Below are 12442 nucleotides of genomic sequence, written 5' to 3'. Positions count from 1 at the left end.
CCCGGCCAGGCCGGCCCTCGCCCAACGTCGGCCTGGCGTCCCCCCCGCGCGGTCCGCAAGGAGGAGCCCGCGAGGCGACCACGAAAGGACTGCGCTTACCTCGCCGGGCGCGGGCTGTGGCCCCAGCTTGCCAGCCCCAGGCCCACCGCCCCGCACCCTGCGCCCCTCGCCCGGACGGCTGATACGCCGGCTGTTGGACACCGCCACTTTCATTTTCCTCAACACTCTCGGCAGGAAAGCGAAAGCGAAAGCGGCCGAGAGGCGGGCTTGAGCCCGAGCGCGCGGTGAACGCGGAGCGCGGGCCGGCAGCCAGAAGCGGGGGCCCGGGCCTCGGGTCGGCACGCGGCCGTCCGGGCGGCGTTCGGCTGGAGCCACGTCCACCCGAGACACTGCTAGCCAGCCCGTTGCGCACGTCGCGGCCGCTCATTGCGCCCTCGCCCGGCTACGCGGCCCACGGCGCCTCGATCCCCCCGGGCTGCTTTCTCATCTGCCCTTCGTTTAGCGCCCGCCGGGGCCTCGCAGCTGGAGGCGGGCCCGGGACCTGACTGCCGGCGGCGCTTCGTGGGTTTCTGGCCTGAGCAGGCGGGTGCTGGCCTGGGCGTTCGGGGGCAAGCCTCTGAGGGGTCCTGGTGGGAGGTGCTGAGGTAACTGCTGCAAGTTTCGCTCGCAGACCCCAGGGGTCCGGCGCTCCCCAGCCCAGGCATGCGCACTGGTCCCTCTGCCCAGCTTGGGGCACAGGCACCGCTAACAGCCCGTTCCTGACCACGAGGTACCAGGCTCTTCATCCTGGGTCAGCGGGGAACTAAAAGTCAATGATGTCGGTGAAATGAGGGGCGCTTCGTTTGATAAGAAAAACTGGAATAGCAAGTTTAAGGTTTGGAATCCTGGTCTGAGTGGTGCCTATCAATACCCGAGGATTTAGAGATTCCAGGTTAAAGCCCTGACTCTGGCACTTGTTGGCTGTGTGATTTGGAGCAAAATATTTACTCCCTTAGCTTTAGTTTCTTCTCCTGTAGGATGGGGATAATAACCATACCTACCTCAGGGTTGTGGGAATTAAATGAAACGATATAAGGGAGAAAATATTTGGTATTTTCTATTAGGCTGTAGGTGGGTTCCTACAATGACCAAGTCATTGTTTTTCTGGATGCGTGATAGACATTCTCTAATGGTCACTTGATAAAAGGATAGTTTTCAAAGGTCGAACTGTCTTATCTTCACTTAGAAGAACTGGATGGGGGGGATGGGGAGGGCACTGCAGTCTTTTTGGAAGGCACCTCACACTTAGCCTGACAATTAACCCCTATAATTATGCCACTGCTAACAAAGTTTGACAGAAGTCTCTAGAGCTCTGTCCAGCATCAGCCACTGACAGCTGAAAAATACTTTTGTAAGCACTTCTGTAGAAACCGAAAAACACTGTCAAGACTCCATACCCAAAAAACAATTTGCCATGTGTTTCTTTGTTATTTTTTTGTCATAGAGCAGTGTGATAACTGGAACAGAAAAACAAAACAAACTGCTTAATCTGCCAGAGTCACTTTGGTTTGCCTGTTTGTAATTTGGGCACATTCCCTGCGTGATGGAGGTCTTGATCTGTGACTGATGTTGTGGCTTTTCATGTGTCCTTGCAGTGTTTCCCTCAAGAGCAGGTGGGGCAGTGGGGCAGGCCAAAGGATGACCTTAGAAAAACACGTTTCAAACCCTCCAGAAGATAGGTGCTTTTGGTCTGTGGTATGAAGCAAAAAGGAAAAAAAAAAAAAAAAAAATCAAGGCAAGCCTTGGAGCCTCTTCCTTGTTACAGCACAATAATTCTTGACTCCGTGAGAGCAAAGTAGAGCTAAAGCTACATCAAAAGTATGTCTGGGGGGCTTCCCTGGTGACACAGTGGTTGAGAGTCCGCCTGCCGATGCAGGGGACATGGGTTCGTGCCCCGGTCCGGGAAGATCCCACATGCCACGGGGCGGCTGGGCCCGTGAGCCATGGCTGCTGAGCCTGTGCGTCCAGAGCCTGTGCTCCACAGCGGGAGAGGCCACAACAGTGAGAGGCCCGCGTACCACACACAAAAAAAAAGTATGCCTGGGAGATGAGGGACAGGAAAAGAGAAAAAAAAAGTCACAAGAAGATAAAGCCAAATCCTGGTTACCTTTTATAGATGTTACACATGGGAACAGAGGTGCCAGGAGGTGATGGCTAGCCTGGAGTCTTAGTGATTTCCCAAGGTCTAGATTTGGTCTTCAACCTTGTGGGGTCAAAAATTTCATCTTTCAGTGTTCCAGCGTTGACTAAAAATCAGCGAAGTGTAAAATCAGGATGCAAACTTATTGATTTCATTAACTACTTGCTAGACTCTATGTTAAGTGCATTACATACATTGCCTCATTTAATTCTCTCTACAGTCCTGTAGTGCCTTGCGATCTTTTTTTCAGTTGGGGGAAAAAAATGAAGGAAATCCCCAAGGTCACACAGTTAATATGTATATAAGTGGTAGAGTCAGAGTTCAAATAAAGGCTGACTCCAAAACCTGGAGCTTAACTATTCCTGTTAGAAGCAAAACCGCTCAGAACACCAGACTCTAGAGTTTGCCTGATGAATGCACTCTCTTCTGTGCATTTTGAACTGTGCAATTTGGAGCCTAATTGTCAGAAAGTGGCTTGGCGAGCTTGAAATAGAATCGGAAGAGTGAATTATCTGCCTTAAATGTTTAATGATATCAGCCTTGGGTAGCCTGCTGTGTCTTCCACAGCAAAGGTCAAATGACCTGCTGGGGGTACTGGGCACTCTTTCCTGCTGGCCTGGCTGGCCCTTCTCCTTGGGATGGTGCCTGATCAACACTCACATCTTTTTTATTATGCTACATGGGCTGCTCCTTCTCAGATGGACACATTTCTTTTTTAGATAAAATAAGGCCTTACTGAATAACAGTATTGTTAGGCCTTGTAAGTCCTGGAGTCCTTATTTCTCTTTAAGAAGCATATCTTTGCTCTGATTGACTTGATTTTGTATCCCAATTCTTTGAGGGCAACTCACTTTTCTTTCTTACCCTCCCTGACCTTCTAAATCTAGAATACAATCTTATGCAATAGCAAGTTCTGCAGCAAGCACTTTATCCAGGCCTGTAGTGCTCATCAATGAAGACCTGAAAATCCAAGTCCAAGGCCAGCACTCAAAAACTTTATCATGGGCAGAGAGTGGGGATGGGGGTGGGGAGGAGGAGATCAGGCAACACAGCTAGAGAACAGTATAAATGGAAAGAAATGGTTAGAAAAGAAAACATCTGGTGTGATTCAAATAAAAAGGAAAAAAATTTAAAAACTCATTTAGATACTTCATTCATTCAACAAGTATTTTGTGGCAACTGCAAAATGCAGCCGCTCTGCTAATCCTTGGGATCCAATAATGAGTGAAAATAGACACAGTCTCTGCCCTCAGGAAACACACTTTAGTGATGTAGTCAGACAACCAAATAATCAGTCAATTATAGAATACCGTCCTAAATGTTACAAAGGGCATTTCATTCTATGAGAAGGATTTGAACTTCCCGGGGGGGTGGGGTCCTAGAAGGCTTCTCAGAAGAAGGGTTGTTTGAACTGGGAGCTAAGGAATGAGGATTAGTTAACTGGGTAAAGGGGCATGGGCTTGGAGAAGAGATAATTAGTGGAGGAAACAGCATGTGCAAAGGTCCTGAGGCAGGAAAGAACTTGGAACATTTGGGGAACTGGAAGAAGGCTGGATCTGAACCATTGTCTATCTGATACTCAAAGGGTCAATTGAGCCATAAGAAGAACCCAAGTCCACAGGAGGCTATAGAGTAAGGCAAAGCCATAACAGGTAGCGCCTTGAAGGTCATGCTCAGGACTTAGGTCTTTATCCCATGAGCACTGATGTTGTTTAAGCAAGGGGTTATAGCATCTGACTTGTGTTTTGAAATGACTGCTTTGTCTGCTGTGTGGTGAATGGATTGAAAGATGGTCACCTGTTGGGAGCAAGATGATGGTGGTGGTGGTAGGGGAGACGGAGAGAAATGGACAGATGTGAGAGCTGTTTAGGAGGTAAAATGGTCAGGAACTTAGCAATGGATTGGGTCTTAGAGATAAGGGAAAAGGAAATACCAAGCATGACTCCCAGGTTGCGTAATTGAATGAATGATTGTGGCAGGAATGTAGGTACTCAGATCTCTCTTCAAGAGACCCTTCTACAATGAACATAGCTGAGAGCCTCCAACCACTGCACCTTCAGATCCACTGCAGTATTTACACAAGGCCTCACATTCTGGCTGCTCCCAGCCAACGAATGATCACAGTGTGGGTACAAGAGCCAGGCCATTTCTGCCCAAGGTGGGACTCCTCCAACAGGAAATCTATTCTGGGGCTTCCCATCAGTGTGGCCAGCACTTTCTCAGAGCTCTGCAGTCTGAGGATCTTCCTACCTAATCCTCCTTCCTTCCCTCTCCCCATTCACAGGGGACATACCTGCATCATGGTCTGAGTCTCTCTCTGCCTTCTCTTGCTCCCTCTCCTCTTTACACTTCATGAACATTTTTCCCATTAAACTCACACATTTAATACCATCTTGCTCTCTGCTCTAGGACTCAAACTGACACAATGATGTCCTTCACTGAGTTGGAGAATCTTGAAAAGGACCAAGTTGTGTAGGGGTTCGGTTCTGCCCATGTTGGGTGAGGTGTCAGGTGGGCAGGGGACCTCTCTATCCACTTTCCCATTCATAAGATATGTTCTGCTTTACTATTAAACTATCAGCTATGCCCTCCGTGTGAGCTAGTGTCTATAAAACGCTTGTTCCATGGATAACCTTCAAACCTCACTTTAGAACTCAATACTATAACTGTTTGCCTCTAGAAAAATACGACCTGCCAATAGCAAAAATATCTCTTAACTTTCTTGAGGAGGAGGCAAAAGTCAAAAAATATAGAGGGAGTGAGCAACTGTTCTTGAACAATCAAAGGTAAATAATTTTGCTTTGGGTGTCCCTGGTTTTCTGGGGAAAAGGACTAGTCTTTTATAAGTGTTCCCAAAGGGAAAGACATATATTTGGCAATACAGATGGAAATCTCTGTCATTCTGTACGAAAAAGAAGTTAGCACACCAGAAGGCACTCTTGTTCTGATATCTCTTTCTCCCTGAGCAAGGTGCCCCTGGAGAGCTGGGTGGCATAGGATGACCTTGCTGTGGAGACTTGCTGTTTGAGTGAATCACCTGTGAGAGGGCAGAGCTCTTCTGGTCCAACATTGGCTTATCCCATTGAAACAGGCTTGAACACAAATCATGACTACTACTGAGCTTTCTCATAGGTCAAACATTTCCTTCACTAATCCCAGACACCAGACAGCCCAAACCCATCTCACTGTGAAGGCTGGAGGCTGACAGTAAGTGAGTTTACATGTTTTGTTACCAAAGCTTTCGAGAAGCCCAGGTACCATTAATCTGCTTGGACTAAAAAGAAAAAGAAGTCGGTGTGGGCATCACGAATTATATTTTCCTGAGGGGTCTGCCTCTCATTAAGGGATGAATGAGTAAAAATATCTATTGAACAAAAAGAAAAACTACCAAATGTAAAGTGAATGTACTACTTAAGTACTTTAGGGGTAGAAAACTTGTCTTTCCCCCCAAAGGTAGTTATAATTCCCCTCATGAAACCAAACAGAAAACAAAGATTAATTATTTGTAGAGTCAATAATTACATGGGGGGGTGTCAGGAGGAATAGCAATATTATTTTCAACACAAATTTAGTTCTGCTGTGTACTTTACACGCATGATCCAGTTGAATCCTTTTAAAAACCTAATGAGATCGATCATCTGTTCTACAGATGAGGAAATGAGTCTCAGAATGGTTAAGTGAGTTGCTCAAACTTATAGAACTAGTAAGTGGAGAAGCCTACTTTTGGACCTCAGGGACCACATATCTGCTCCAGGTGTGGACACTTAGCCAATAAGCTATAGTGCCTCCCAAGAGGATGTACTTTGAGGTGAACCTTGAACAGGGATAGAATTAGGATAATCAGAGATGAAGGAGGACGATGTATGTATGAAGGCAGGAATGTCAAAAAGAAAGATAAAACTGGAAGTTTGTCCTATCAGGAGTTGAAATACATTAAAATATGTGAAAGTTTGGGAGGGGGTTGGAGGAGTCTAAAAAAAATACTGAAAATTACACAGAAGAAAATAATTCATCTTTGTCCTCATCTTGCATATTTACTTCCAGTTTTATTTTTTAACTAAAGCTACTTAAAAATGTATACATGCTCATTATAAGGAATATAAACACTATAGCAAATACAACAATAAATGTTTTAAAAAGCTCCCCATATCCCACTATCTAAAAGTTATTACTACTGTTATTAGGAAAATATAATTAGATACATTTTTCTTTGCATTTATACAGAGAGGAGGATGGATGGACAGGTGAAAAATGATATCTCAGTATAGTTTTCATTTGTATTTCTATTAGGAGAGAGGTATAGAATCTTCCCATATGTTTAAAAGTCATCTATGCTTCAATACCTGTGTATTATTTATATTTCTTGCCCAATTTTCTATTGGGGTTGTTGATTTCTTATTCACTTGTAGTAGATCTTTTTATGCTAGGTAAATTAGCTCTTTGTTATATGGGTTGTGAATGGATTCATTTAATAATGGACTGGCGTTAATTTTTAAATAGTTTCTTTCAAAAAGGATTCATGGGTACCTTATTGCTTGAATTATTTAAGAATGTTTATTTCCATTATACTTGAACAATTCTTTTAAAAAAATTATTATGGTAAAATATATGTAACCCAAAATTTATCATTTTAAGCTTTTAAAATTTTATTTATTTATTTATTTATTTGGTTGCACTGGGTCTTAGTTGTGGCACGTGGGCTCCTTAGTTGTGGCATGCATGTGGGATCTAGTTCCCTGACCAGAGATGGAACCCGGGCCCCCTCATTGGGAGTGTGGAGTCTTATCCACTGTGCCACCAGGGAAGTCCCATTTTAACCATTTTAAGTGTACAATTCAATGGCATTAAGTACATTCAAATTATTGTGCAGTCAATACCACCATCCATCTCCAGAGTTTTTTTTATCATCTCAAGCTGAAACTATTTACCCATTAACTCTTCCCCCTTAGCCCCTGGGAACCATTATTCTATTTTCTGTCTCTATTAATTTGACTATTCTAGGTACCTCATATAAATGGAATCATACAGTATTTGTCCTTTTGTGTCTGGTTTATTTCACTTAACAGTGTTTTCAAGGCTCATCCATGCTATAGCATGTCTCAGAACTCCATTTCTTTTTAAGGCTGAATAGTATTCCATTGTGTGTATATATACCACAGTTTGTTTATCCACGCATCTGTTGATGGACACTTGGGTTGTTTCCACCTTTTGTCTATTGTAAATAATGCTGCTGTAAACATAGGTGTACAAATATGTTTAAGTCTATGCTTTCAATTTGTTTGGGTGTATACCTAGAACTAGAATTGCTGGATCATGTGGTAATTCTGTGTTTGGTTTTTCTGAGGAAAGGCCATGCTGTTTTCCATAGCAGTTGCACTGTTTTATATTCCCACTAGCAATGCGCAAGAGTTCCAATTTCCCCTCATCCTCACCAATACTTATTATTTTCTGTTTTGTTTTGTTTTTAATAACAGCCATCCTATTGGGTGTGAAATGGTATCTTATTTGTGGTTTGATTTGCATTTCCCTAATGATTAGCACATCTTTTCATGTGCTTATTGGCCATTTGTATATCTTATTTGAAGATGTGTCTCCTCAAGTCCTCTGCCTGTTAAAAAAATTTTTTTTTAATTGTTGAGTTGTAGGAGTTACTTATATATTTTGGATATTAACCCATTATTAGAAATATGATTTTCAAACATTTTCTCCCATTCTATAGGTTGCCTTTTCATCTCTTGGTAATGTCCTTTGATGCACAAAACTTTTTCCCCCAGCTTTATTGAGATGTAATTGACATAAACAAAAGTTTTTAATTTTGATAAGTCCAATTTATCTAGTTTTTTCTTTTGTTGCCTGTGCCATATCCAAGAAATCAATTCTAAATCCAGTGTCATGGAATTCCCCCTATGTTTTCTTCTAAAAAGTCTTAGGGTTTTAGCTCTTATGTTTAGTTTTTTTTTAAAATCCATCTTTGAGTTAATTTTTGCATATGGTGTAAAAGGTAAGAGTCCAACTTCATTCTTTTGTGTGTGGACATCCAGTTTTCCAAGCAGCATTGTTGAAAAGACTGCCCTTTCCCCCTTGAATGGTCTTGGTTTTTTGTTTGTTTGTTTGTTTGTTTGGTACGCGGGCCTCTCACTGTGTGGCCTCTCCCGTTGCGGCCTCTCCCGTTGCGGCCTCTCCCGTTGCGGAGCACAGGCTCCGGATGCTCAGGCTCAGCAGCCATAGCTCACGGGCCCAGCCGCTCCGCGGCATGTGGGTTCTTCCAGGACCGGGGCACGAACCCGTGTTCCCTGCATCGGCAGGCGGACTCTCAACCACTGCGCCACCAGGGAAGCCCGGTCTTGGCATTTTTTAAAAAAAATCATTTGACTATGTATGTGAAGGTTTATTTCTGGGCTCTCTATTCTATTTCATTGATCTATATGTCTGTCTTTCTGCAAGTACTGCAGTGTTTTGATTACTGTAGCTTTATTTTATTCTTCACAATTTGGCTACATTTTATTTCTTCTTCTCGCCTAATTATTACGGTCAGAACTCCCAGTAGTGTTGAACAGAGTGGCCAGATGAACATCCTTGTCGTGTTACTGATCTTAGGGGATGAGCTTTCAGTTTCACCAGTGAGTATAACACTAGCTATGGGGTTTTCATAGATGCCGTTTGTCATGTCGAGCGAGTTCCCCTTCTATTTCTAGTCTGTTTAGTGTTTTGTTTTTATCAAGAAAAGGTGTTGGATATTGTCAAATGATTTTTATTTTTGGCCGCACTGCGTGGCTTGCAGGATCTTAGTTTCCTGACCAGGGATCAAACCTGTGCCCCCTGCAGTGGAAGCATGGAGCCCTAACCACAGGACCACCAGGGAATTCCCTATCAAATGATTTTCTGCATTAATTTATATGATCATTTTTTAAAACCTTCATTCTATTAATGTGTTGTATTACATTGATTAATGTTTGTACATTGAACTTCCCTTGTATTCCTGGGATAAATCCCACTTGGTCACAGTATGTAATTCTCTTATTATACCGCTGGATTTGGCTTGCTAGTATTTTGTTGAATATTTTACATCTATGTTCATAAGGGATTAGGTCTATAGATTTCTTTTCTTTTGACGTCTTTGTCTGGATTTGGTCTCAGGGTAATGCTGGCCTCATAGAATGAGTTAGCAAGTGTCTTCTCCTCTTCTATTCTGGGGAAGAAGTGAAGGATTGGTGTTAATTCTTCTTTAAATATGTGGTAGAATTCACCAGTGAAGCCATCTGATTCTGGGCTTTTTTGGGAGGTTTTATTAATTCAATCTCTTTACTTAAGTCTGTTCAGATTTTATTTCTTCTTGAGTTGATTTTGATAATTTGTGTTTCTAGGAATTTGTTCAGTTCATCTAGGTTATCTAATTTGTTTGCATACAGTTGTTTATAGTATTCTCTTATAATCCTTTTTTCTGTAAGATTGGTATTAATTTCCTCACTCTTATTAATACTGTTTTTTATATTTATTAGGTAGTTCCCTTTTTCCATGTTCTTTATTCCTTCATGTGGATTTGCATTGCTGTTGTCCTTTTTTTAAAAATAAATTTATTTTATTTATTTTTATTTTTGGCTGCATTGGATCTGTTGCTGTGCATGGACTTTCTCTACTTTTCGTTGCAGTGCGTGGGCTTTTCATTGTGGTGGCTTCTCTTGTTGTGGAGCATGGGCTCTAGGCACATGGGCTTCAGTAGTTGTGGCATGCAGGCTCAGTAGTTGTGGAACATGGAGCATGCTCCGTGGCATATAGGATATTCCTGGACCAGGGATTGAACCCGTGTCCCCTGCATTGGCAGACGGATTCTTAACCACTGCGCCACCAGGGAAGTCCTGCTGTTGTCCTTTCATTTCAGCCTGAAGGACTCCCTTTAGCATTTCTCATAGAGCAGGTCTCACTTCTTTCAGAGTAATCAGCCTCGTTGTCCATTTTCTCTGTTTCATCCATTTGTTCTCTACAGTAGTTGCCAAAAATCTTTGAACAGGGAAATAAACAGAGACCTTCACCCTGTCTGCTGTTTGCCAGATATGGGAGTCAGTAGAGAGACTGTTTCAGATGTTGATGCCTTTCCAGTATGGCTAAAGAGTTGAGGAGCAATGTTAGAATCTTCTGTTTCTTCCCTTCCACTGATTTTTAAAGTGTATTGTTTTAAGTTATGCTGCTTTCTTGTTTGGTTAATTTTGGTGAAAAATATTCATAGGTTTTTACTTTTTTATGCTCATTTTGTTTGGTCTAGGGGAGGGCAATTCTATGATGACATTTGTTGTTTTCAGAACTATTTCGTTCATAATCAAAGGTTACATGATTATGAATACAATAGTTCTGAAGTTTCAGTAGGCTAGCCCTGTGAAATACTGATACCGCTGCATGCATTTAGCAGACTCTCCTTGATGTATAGAGTGTATGTCCACACCTCCCCTACACATCCATGAGAAGAGGTTCTCATGTGAGACTTCTGGGGTTAAAAGGGTCAGTCTGGTGCCTGGCTGTTGCCTTCTGGCTGGCCCAGCAGAGAGATGGTGTCCCAGTGTCTCTGGAAGCCTCTTGCACACCTGTCCTTGAGATGAGGCCCCCTCTTCCCAAGGTGAGACCTTCTGGGGTGGGTCTGCCTGAGACTCCAGGAAGACATGATTTCTGCTGAGAAACCTCTGATGTGTCATCCTGGGCATCCTTTCTCAATCTCATAAGACTTTTATGAGGATCAAATGAAAATATAGATGTATTTTTCCAAAGTGCTTTTATAGCAATGGCACACAACCTAAGGTATTGTTAATGTTGAATTGCATCAAGCCTCTTTCTGTCACCTTAAAAAGCCCTTTAGGAAAATCAGTTAAATGACAAACACCTAGGGGAAAGATTTGTTGTGATATTTACTACCTGACAGGGAACATGGCCCTCTGCCCAAGGCATTCATCATCACTTATTCTAGGTGTTAAGCAGACTAATTCTCTTTGGCAAACACCAGCCCTTCTGGCATTCAGGATAGTGTTCCAGGGAGGTCTGGGAGGCAGGAGCTAGTTGCCAAGAATAGGTAAAGATTATGGGGTACACTCCTGTTTGCACTTCGATCTGTGGTAGAAGACTTTTTATTATTTTTAAAATCTGAATTGTTCCTCCACTGCCTTTGCTTTGTCCTTTGCATTTCTATGGGTATCCTGGTTTCTAATTCTTATGGGCATTAACTGAGCACCTTACCACGCACCAAACATCCCTGTGGGTTCCTTGAGAGGAGATCCCTGGGCAGGATAATCTGGTCAGTTTCCCAAAATCATGACTGATGGAAACAAGTCACGCAAGAGTCCAGCAGGCCTGCACAGAGGCCTTGGATTTTTCAGATACTTGGTTCAGCCTGGGAGCAGGGACTTGGGCTATTGCCCTGCCACTGGAAGAGATTGAAGTATTCAGGTAATTATGATTTTTGCGCCCAGAAGGTCACAGATGACTGATCAGTGACATTGAGAATAAGAGAGAAAACTCAGAACTGCTCATTTGTGCAACAGGAGAAAGAGCAGGAAGAACCGTAATTATATTCTGGAGGCACTGTGATGTCAGTTAATCAGGAACTCTGCACAGAACTGGGTGTAAGGAGAGTAGAGAAGTTAACACTGTTGTAGAAACCAAGCTTCCTTCCCTCCCCACCTGAGTTTGATGCTGCTCGTTTTGTTATGCTACACGTTTTTTGAGTTATCTATCCAACCCTGGAGCTTTTTACCCATGTCTCTACACATTCTAGCTCAGATCTCCCTGTGACACATTATATATATCTTGTGCACCACGTCCAATCCCCAGTCCCCTCAGCCCCACCGCTTACTCCAAGTCACTGTTGCAGCAACCAGTTCACACACTCTGACCAGCTTCACCTCAGGCCTGCAGTACATTACTTCTTGCTTTCTATCCAGGGGACAGAACCTGTTTGGGACTCATCCATGTGCAACCTGGAAATGTGGGAACTGACACCTGTGGGGCTGCCTTTGATGAATGGGGAATGAAGGCCAATATGTAAATGCTTTCCCCTTTCATCATAGTGCAGATGGTTTTGAGATAAATTTCATAAGGCTCCTGAGAAATCCTGGCTGGATGGAACAGTGCCCTTGGTGCTGGCCATCCTGATAATGCATCCTGGTATTGGGTCTCCCTCCTTCCCTGTTTCCTCCCACTATCCTTTACTTCTGCTCCTTGGACTCTTATTCCCAAATAAATTACCTAACTGCACAGAAGCACTGGCCTCAGGCTCTGCTT

This window comes from Mesoplodon densirostris, chromosome 3 (genome assembly GCF_025265405.1).
Source record: "Mesoplodon densirostris isolate mMesDen1 chromosome 3, mMesDen1 primary haplotype, whole genome shotgun sequence".
In the NCBI taxonomy this organism is placed as follows: domain Eukaryota; kingdom Metazoa; phylum Chordata; class Mammalia; order Artiodactyla; family Ziphiidae; genus Mesoplodon; species Mesoplodon densirostris.
This window is presented reverse-complemented; position numbering follows the sequence as displayed.